Source organism: Neomonachus schauinslandi, chromosome 2 (assembly GCF_002201575.2).
Source record: "Neomonachus schauinslandi chromosome 2, ASM220157v2, whole genome shotgun sequence".
In the NCBI taxonomy this organism is placed as follows: Eukaryota; Metazoa; Chordata; class Mammalia; order Carnivora; family Phocidae; genus Neomonachus; species Neomonachus schauinslandi.
The window spans coordinates 135089836-135099309 of NC_058404.1; the positions used below are offsets into that span (position 1 = coordinate 135089836).

The window sequence follows — 9474 nt, forward strand, 5'->3', positions numbered from 1 at the left end:
CGCCCCCTACCCCACCCCGCGCCCGGCGCGCCGGGGCCGCTTTGTTTGTGCGGGGCGGAGGCGCTGCCCACTCGCGGCCCTATGCCCGCTGCCCCTGCGGACAGGCCGCGGCCCAGCTGCCGCCCTCCCCCGGCACCGCGCTGCCCAGAGGCGCCGCTGCCACCGGGGTTGGCCGCCTGCCTGGTGTCCTCCACCGCGGCCTGGAGAGGGCGCCGTCGCGGTGGGGTCGGGGTTGGGGTCACGCGCGGCTGGCAGTGGGGAGCGATGTTGGGGTATTTGGGGGACGGGGGAGGAGAGGGCTGGACGTTGCCCTAGTGAGCAGTGAAGGTATAACCTGGAGGTCCAGGGATAGGGGTCCGGTGAAGGCCCCTTTTCCAGACCCCCCGGGGTCTGCGCTCCCGGAGTCCCCCGGAGCCCGTGCTCAGCCGAGCGAGGCCCCCATCCCTCGGGCGCTGTCTCCGGGGCTGCGGGCCTCTCCTTATTCCCGAGCGCTGCTCTCCCCCAACGCCCTGTGCTGGAAACCCTTCGTTTATGCAAGGAACCGAGATGCTTGGGGTGTGTGTTTGCCCTTTTATTCTCTTGTACATGGGATGTGGTGGCATCGCAAACATTCACAGTTACGGTGGGGTTTAGAAAGCAGATGTGACCTTTCCTACCAAAAGCCATTTGGTCCACCTGGCCAGTGTTTGATCCTCAGGTGCAGCATTTCATTGATTTGTACCATTGAATTCTGAGATCTACAGCATTAGGTTCTCTTTTTGCTGAAATAACCTGATAAAACCTGATTGAAAGGATGTTTACGGTATGTGTGAATCCTTGCCTCTCCTTCCAGTGCCTTAAAAAATGGTTGTTTCCTGTGGGAAAATGGTGCTAATGCATAGGAAAAACAATTTTTTGTTCAGTAATGGGCATGAGTTGGTTAGTACCAAAATAGTTATTGTAGTCTGAAAACCAAACAATTAAGAAATACAAATACAAAACCTTTTGCTTTGAGATAGCAGTATAATTCCAGGTTGGAATTGTTTGAGAACAGGTTTAGAACAATTAGTTTCCACTATCAGGCTACTATAACAAACATAATGTAAAACAGAACCAAAAATATGTTGGTTAAAAAAACCAAACTAGGTGTATTTTAGTGCACAGGTCTAGCAAAAAATAAATCGGGCTTAAAAAAAATAAAACTTTATGGTGGGACTCTAAGCACAGGAAATAGCTTGGTACGTTTTTTTTTGTATTTAGAAATACATATTGCATTACACTGAATTGAGAACTCTTGCTAGGATATTTGAGCACAGTAGTACATGTTATACTTTGAACTATTCATTCTCAAGCTGCTAGAAATACAGATTTATACTAGTTTCTTTTTCTGAGTTGAAATTGATTCATGAAAAAAAATGTTAGATTTCTAATTTAAAATTTCTGTAAAAAGGAGTTATGAATTAGAAAACATGACATTCTGGTCTTGCAATACCTATTAAATGGGAAAAGAATAAATGACAATATAGTATTTCAATATTAGTTGGATTATCTACTTGGAAGATTCTTAAACTTTGCAATTTTAAGAGTTTACATCAGGCATTCTTAATTTAATGCATGTGCTTCAGAGGGTCCTTGAATCCTTAGAAATTCTATGCAGAATGCAGCATATATTTGGATTTTTTCTGGATAAAGAGCCCATGGAGTCATCACATTCCCAAAAGATGGCTCCACAAAAGATTATGAACTAGTGGATATATAACTAATAAATCTCCTGTATTTGGAAGGTAAAATTCTTAAAGACTTGATGATTTATATCCTTCACTTGGCTAAAAAATTTTTATTATTAAGAGTTTAGCACATAGAAATCATTTTCATGCATTCTTATTGAACCCTCAGGACAATGTTAATTCCATTTTACAGATGAGGAAATACATATTTAGAGATGCTTGTTCAAAGTCACACAGCCACTGGTGGGCCAACATTTGAACCCAGGCTGTCTAAAGTCAGAGCTAGCACTGTTAGAAGAAGGCTACACTAAGCTTTGAGTCAATGATAACATTTCCTTGATGTTAAAATGAGTAATTATGTTTTGTTAGAATTGAAAAGTGGCTCTGAGATTATCATAATATACTGTATTATGGAATTTTAGAGCCAGTGACTCCTAAGTAGGAAGAGACCTTAGTGATGCTAACCTCTCTTAATGATACTAACCTGAAATCACACCCAAAGTAGGGCCATTTCTATGGCATCCTTGGAAGGATCATCCAGACTCTGATTTTCATACCTATGTGATTACAAGTTCACTTCTTTCTTTCCACATTTTAAATCTTTTTCTGTTTATGTAAGTTAAAATTTGCCTTCCTGACATTTCCGCTAAGTTCCAGTTTTTCTTTTGTATGTATGATTCATTTATCATCCATAAAAGAATTAAGAGATAAATGACTCCTATTCTAATTTTTTTTGTCATCAGGTTTAATGAAGTATAATTTACGTGCAGTAAAAGTTTTCACAAATGTATACAATTGGATAATCACCACAATGAATATACGAAACATTTCCATCACACCAAAAGGTTCTTCGCCCTCTGCCCCCACCCCTGGCAACTATTTTTTTTTTAATTTTTTTATTCTTTGAGAGAGAGAGAGAGCATGAGCAGGGTGAGGGGCACAGGGAGAAGCCGACTCCCTGCTGAGCAGGGAGCCCAATGCGGGGCTCGATTCTGGAACTCTGGGATCATGACCTGAGCTGAAGGCAGATGCTTAACGGACTGAGCAACGTCCCGGCAACTATTAATCTAATTCATGTCCCTGTACTTTTTTCTAGAATATCATGTAAATGAAATCCTACAATATGTAGTTTTTTGTGTCTTCTTTCCCTTAGCATAATGATTTTGATATTCATTAAATTGTTGCATGTATCAGTAGTTTGTTCAGTGGCATGCTGATAAATGTTGTAACAACGTGCTCTCCAAAGAAAAAAAAATTCCTGATTTGTAGTATTTGCTAGTTATTGCAGCATAAATACTCTTACCATGGCCTATATTAAGGTATCTTGATTCATGCCTAGTGTGGGTCAGTTATGAATAAAGCTGCTATAAACAACGTGAGGGACAAATGTTTTCAGTTTTCTTGAGTTGTACCTAGGAGTGGGATTACAGGGTCCTAGGAGGTCTGTATTTGTCAATTGCAGTAACTTTATATTGAATTGCCAAACTTCTCCAAAATGACTATTTTGAATTCCTACCAGCAATGTTAAGAGAATTTCAGTTGCTCTGCATCCTTGTCAGTACTTATTATTGTCAGTTATTAAGCTTTTAGCCATTATTATGTGTGTAGCAGTCCTTTAACGTTTTGACTTTTTAACTCTGATTTTCCATAGTATTTGAACCAATATAGGAAGCTTATGACCGGCATTGCTGAATAATTTTTTTTTTTTAATTTGGTCATCAGTCATGATCTCGCTGTGAAAGCTATAGCACTCAAAAGAATGTTTCTTGATTTCTTATTATGAAATTGCCTTTCATGTTATTAGAATTGGTTTTTGAGAGGAATCATTAGGGAATTCGAAAACTTAGCTGTTAACATTTTCAAAACGTGCCTAAGAAAAAGCTACGTAAAGCTTTTTTTCATAAAAATTTAGAATTTAAAAAACCTCAAATTATGAAGCATTTCTTCAACTTTTGCTTGGACTTAAAAGAGACTGAATTCAGTCATGTAGACTTTGAACTCATCCAGGAACTTGTAAGAAGTGATAACACAGAAATGTAGCATTACTTTTCTGGTATTTAGAAAAATTAGAAAATTAGAAAGCTATTTTTCATGTAATATTAATGTATATTTCTGATTAGGTGTATTTGGGGGTTTTTTTTGCTGTCAAGTTTTATTTTTTTATATACTAATGTGTAAGCATTAATGACATTTAGAGTGCTGATTTTATTCTGGGAGATAAAATGGTTTTTAGTTTTTCCATATGGAGTGACAACACATTTGAAGGCTAATCATTTAAATATAATTTAAAAACGGTACATTTGTGATAATTTGAACATACATCCTTAACTGTCACTTGTTTCATTTTACCAGTCCAAACCTAACTTACTTAGCTCTAGATTCATATATCCAGCTGCTAGTTTAGACACATGCAACCGAGATGTTCCATAGGCATGTGAGCCTCAACCTGTCCAAACCTCAACTCATAATCTTTTCCCCCACAAAATGTCCTCCCCCCTCCTGCCTTCTCAATTTGAGGAAATGCCATTCGAATCTAGTGTGTCACTAGGTGGTCACCTGGCTGTCATCTTCTACTCCTCTGTCTTCCTCAGTTTCCACTTCTGGTCACATACCAGGTCCGATTGCTTTTGTCTTCTAAGTACATCTCCTCTACGTTCTCCTCCTCAGAGGCCTTTCTTTATTCAGGCCTGTATTTCTCTGCTGAAGTATTACAGTGCTCTTCTCTCTACATGCTTTCCTTAGCTCTAGTCTCACTCTGCTCATCAGTTCCTCTCACACCCTTTCCAAAACAAATACTCTTTTCTGATTTTGAAAAATACAGTTGTGATCTTTTCAATATGCATTTTTTTTTTCCTCTTTAAAATCTTTTAATAGATCCTAAGTCATCAAAGAGCCATTAAAGCATGGGGTTCTAGTCGGTACAGAGCTCTTTGTGACCTGGCTCTAGCTTCTCTGGTCTCATCCCTGACAACCATTCATTTGTTCATTAAAAAAAAAAAAAGATTTTGGGGCGCCTGGGTGGCTCAGTCGGTGAAGCGTCTGCCTTCGGCTCAGGTCATGATCCCTGGGTCCTGGGATCGAGCCCCACGTCGGGCTCCCTGCTGGGCGGGGAGCCTGCTTCTCCCTCTCCCTTTGCCTGCCGCTCTCCCTGCTTGTGCTCTCTCTCTCTCAAATAAATAAAAATCTTAAAAAAAAAAAAAAAGAAAAATTGCGTGTCTGCTCACCGCTCTGCGGAGTGCTAGGTGAAAGAGTTTTATCGAGGAGCTTAAATTCTAGGGGGGGACAGATGACAAGTGTATACTCTTATCGGGTGGTAATAAGTGCCTTGAGCAACAGAAGGCTGGGTAAGGAGTTAGGGAATAGTAGGCTGCCGATGGGCCCGTGCCATTTATAGAGGGCTGTATGAGAAGGCCTCTGTTACCGGGGCGTCTGAGCAGAGACTTGAAGTGTTGCGGGGAGTGAGAGTTTTCGATTTGTGAGAAAAGCAGGTGCTGAGGCCTTGCAGAGGGAGGGTGCTTGAGATGTTTAGAGAACAGGAAGGGCTTGGCTGGAGGCAGGTGAGAGCTGGGGTCAGGTTGGTGGAGGCGCCTGCAGACCCAGCAGGCCAGTGTGAGGACTTTGACTTCTGAGCTCAGTGAGTCTGAGCCTAGAGTGGGTCCTCTCCACAGAGATGCATTCCTGTCTCCTACTTGAGGTTTCTCAAGTACGCTACCTCTCCTACCAGCAATAGTGCTGCCTTAGCCCTCCCCTGTGTTCCCTTAGTAGTACTCTTTGTCATACCCGTACTGAATAGCTGCCTTGTTTGTCTCCTCTCCCTAAGCTGAGGTCCTAGATTTTTTTTTTTAAACCTCTGAATTCCTATTTCGTTGAATTAATGTCTGTCGAATTTTAGAATTGCTGAAAATGGGGTAATTATTGAAAACTGGGTAAGAGATGCTCAACAGTATTGTGGAGTGGACTGCTACCTCATGTGAATGTGGATTCTGTTTTGCTGATCACTGTGCATTGAGCCGTGCATAGTAAGTGGTGAATGATCAAGTCAACACCCATGTGCCAGCCTCTCTGCTTGCTCCTCCGCTTCCCTGAAACCCACGGGCAAGCCTCCGCCAAATCTCTTAACACCTTTCGCTGCTGCCTTATCCTTTCTCTAATCACAAGCTCAAGAAATGCCAATATTTTGGAGATTCTTTCATTCATTCATTATAAATGAACGTAAATGTAACAAAGAAATGTAGGTAATTTCTCTCCAGGCTAAATAGATGGGGGTTGTTGTGCAATTTGGGGCTCATTTGCACTTCTGTTTTCCTTTCTTTGGTGGTAATTTTTTTGAGGTTATTTTATTACTGGGCCCTTGAATCTTTAATAAACAAGACACTGATGGGTCTAGAATATCCTTTCTATAAACACCTCAAGCAGGAGTAGACTGAAAAGTCTACTACCAGAAATAAAATCAACAGTATTTCTTAGCGTGTTTCATTTGGTTGAACAAACAATTAGAGTTGATTTATTTACCTCACTGTGCTGGTGCAGACCTGTAGGCTTTTTGTGCTCACCACTGAGTCTTTAGAAATGGCCGGCTGCAGCAGGGACTCTTCAACCCCACAACATCTAGGTATCATCTTTTTTTTTTTTTAAAGATTTTATTTATTTATTCATGAGAGACAGAGAGAGAGAGAGAGGCAGAGGGAGAAGCAGGCTCCCAAGGAGCAGGGAGCCCGATGCGGGACTCGATCCCAGGACCCTGAGATCATGACCTGAGCCGAAGGCAGACGCTTAACCATCTGAGCCACCCAGGCGCCCGATCTAGGTATCATCTTAAGCCTGGAAATCTTACCAGTCAGTAACTCTTGAGTCCTCAGTCCTTACATCTCAGGCTTCCACATTCTATCTGTTTCCCCCATAATACCTGCGTGTCTTTGAGCCTGCAGGGGAAGGACGTTGGGAGACCCTAAGGATTGTATTTGCTGTAAGATGAGGCAAAGCATTTATTTTTTTTTTTTTAGATTTTATTTATTTATTTGCCAGAGAGAGAGAGAGAGAGCGTAAGAGAGCGAGAGCATAAGCAGGGTGAGTGGCAGGCAGAGGGAGAAACAGACTCCCCACCAACCAAGGACCCCAGTGCAGAACTCCATCCCAGGACACTGGGATCATGACCTGAGCCAAAGGCTGACACTTCACCAACGAGCCACCCAGCCGTCCTGAGGCAAAGCATTTAAAGTAACATATGTTAGTGATAGGAATTTTTGTCCATTTTTAACTAAAAATCATTGTGTGCAGTAGGCTGTCTTATGTATAATCAGAAATACTGGATTATTGATCTTTAATAGTGTTGCAGTCCATTGTGATAAACCTAGTGTGATAGACTGTTTAGTTTTTTAGTATGTGAAATACGTTGTATATCTTAGTCCGCTTAAAGTGGGTACCATTTGTATTTTGACCAACGAAGTGGTCATTTCGCTCTGTGCTGAGTGTTTGTTTTGGGTTTGAGTTTTTTTTGTTTTCGCTGTTTTAATGGTTGTGTGTGAGTAGGGCCTTCATTTTATTTCTCTAATAGAGTGGTCTTACTGTGAAATGTGTACGTTGGTTTTCTTATGTCAAGGACAATTGTTAGGGACTTTGGTTTAAGTTTACTCTCACAAATTAAAAAGAATTGTTACCTGCTTCTATTTGTATATAGCATATTAGTGTGTGACTTGGGACAATAGTAATGCATTTGGTTATTTTAAGTACAGTATTATCATTGCACCATGGCAGTCAGGTGCTGCAGTACCCAGGCACGCTCGAGACTTGCGGGTGCGCTGTGACAACCCTCTCTTTTTGTTATGCTGACCCAATAGCAGACACTGTGAAGCCTTAGGAAAACTGAACCTCTTTTTAGCCAAGAGAACAGACTTATTACCCATTTTGGTGAAATTACAAGCTCAAAGTAGTAACTGTAAGTCAGCTACATTCGTGTGAAGCTATAGTGGGTTTAAAGTATGGTATTCACATTTTGGAGTCCAGAAGACTACTGGGTGAGAATTTCTTTTTTCCTAATAAACTCATTACAGTTTTCTTTTGTGTATGGCCTAATCCCTTTAAAATATTCTTTATTACTGCTTACGAAAGAGAAGTGCCTATTTATAATGGCACTTCAGAGGCCCAGAAATTAAGGGATTTGAATTCTGGTACTACCTCTGCCACTACAGAGCTGAGTTGCTTTGGGCCCCTGACCTGTCCTGTCGGGCCTCTGGTTCTCCATCTGTTGCGGTCCTTTCCACTGCAGCTCCCTTCCGTAACAGTGATAGTTGAGTTCTGACACTCCTGTTGGTTTTCCTCCGTCCTTAAGCCCTTGGTGCCTATGGTGCGAGAGGGATCCTGTTACAGGGTACTCTTTGACACGAATAAAAGGTCGATGAATTTGCTCTTTTTTAAAAAAAGTTTTATTTAAATAGATACATGCTGCGGGGAGGGGGAGGGGGAGAGTCACAAGCGGACTGTGCTGAGTATGGTGCCGCCAGTGCAGGGCTCAGTCCCACAACCCCAAGAGCACGACCTGAGACAAAACCAAGAGGCCGGTGCTTAACCAACTGCACCACCCAGGTGTCCCGAATTTGCTGCATTTTAAAATATCAGTTCCAGCTCCCTCTTCCTGTATTCTTCTTCCCAGCTTGTTTCCCTCTTCTCCAGCCAGTATGGACTTAAAGAGGCCAATTAATTTAATATTAGCCTAAGAAAAGTAATCATCTGATGCACAGCTATTGTATTTATTGAAGTGTAGTTGACATACAGTGTTATACTTGGCCATTACTTGATATTACAAACTCATCCGGGGCACCTGGGTGGCTCAGTGGGTTAAGTGTCTGCCTTGGGCTCAGCTCATGATCCTGGAGTCCCAGGGATCGAGTCCCACATCAGGCTCCCTGTTCAATGGGGAGTCTGCTTCTCCCTCTGACCCTCCTCCCTCTCATGCTCTCTCTCACTCTTTCATTCTCTCTCTCAAAAACAAAAACAAAAACAAAACATGCCAAAATTATTTTGTATTATTTTTTTCTTCAGGGGGACAACTGATTTGTTTATATCTGCATAGAACCTTGTAGACTTATTGTAGGTTTATTGCCTTGCTCTAAGTAAAACATCCACCCACATAAATTTTACTTTATAATTTAGGAGGTGATTATTGTATATAGGACTCAACACTTTATGTGTCATCCTTATGCAGGGCCCATGCTAATGTTCTCTGTATCATTCCAATTTTAGTATATGTGCTGCTGAAGCGAGCAATAGGACTAAACACTTTGAGAAGAATCCCACAAGTGGGGCACCTGACTGGCTCAGTCAGTGGAGCATGCGGCTCTTGATCTTGGGGTTGCCAAGTTGGGTGTAGAGATTAATTAAAATAAAATACAGTCTTTAAAAAAAAATCCCACAAGTATTGTCTCAAAATGTCCAGATCTCTTAGTACATTTTAAGTGTTTGAATTTAGAAAAGCAATTTATATATTTGTTTTAATCTCTCTAACATTTATTCAGATTGCATTACCTTATTGATATATATTTTTAAATTTTTTTTAGAGATTTTATTTATTTGTCAGAGAGACAGAGCTCGAGCACAAGCAGAGGGAGAAGCAGGCTTCCTGCCAAGCAAGGAGCCTGATGCAGGACTCGATCCCAGGATCCTGGGATCATGACCTGAGCCAAAGGCAGACGCTTAACTGACTGAGCCATGCAGGCGTCCCTATATTTTAATTTTGAAATAATTGTAAACATACAGGAAGTTTCAAAAATAG

At 41.4% G+C, this 9474-nt stretch overlaps 1 non-coding gene across 1 annotated transcript; it reads right to left on the minus strand.

The window, feature by feature from the left end:
• Window positions 1-8861: 8861 nt before the first annotated feature.
• On the minus strand, window positions 8862-8969 carry LOC123324180. Its single transcript, XR_006539670.1, has one exon. It is a non-coding gene; the product is annotated as a U6 spliceosomal RNA (small nuclear RNA).
• Between the last annotated feature and the right edge of the window lie 505 nt (window positions 8970-9474).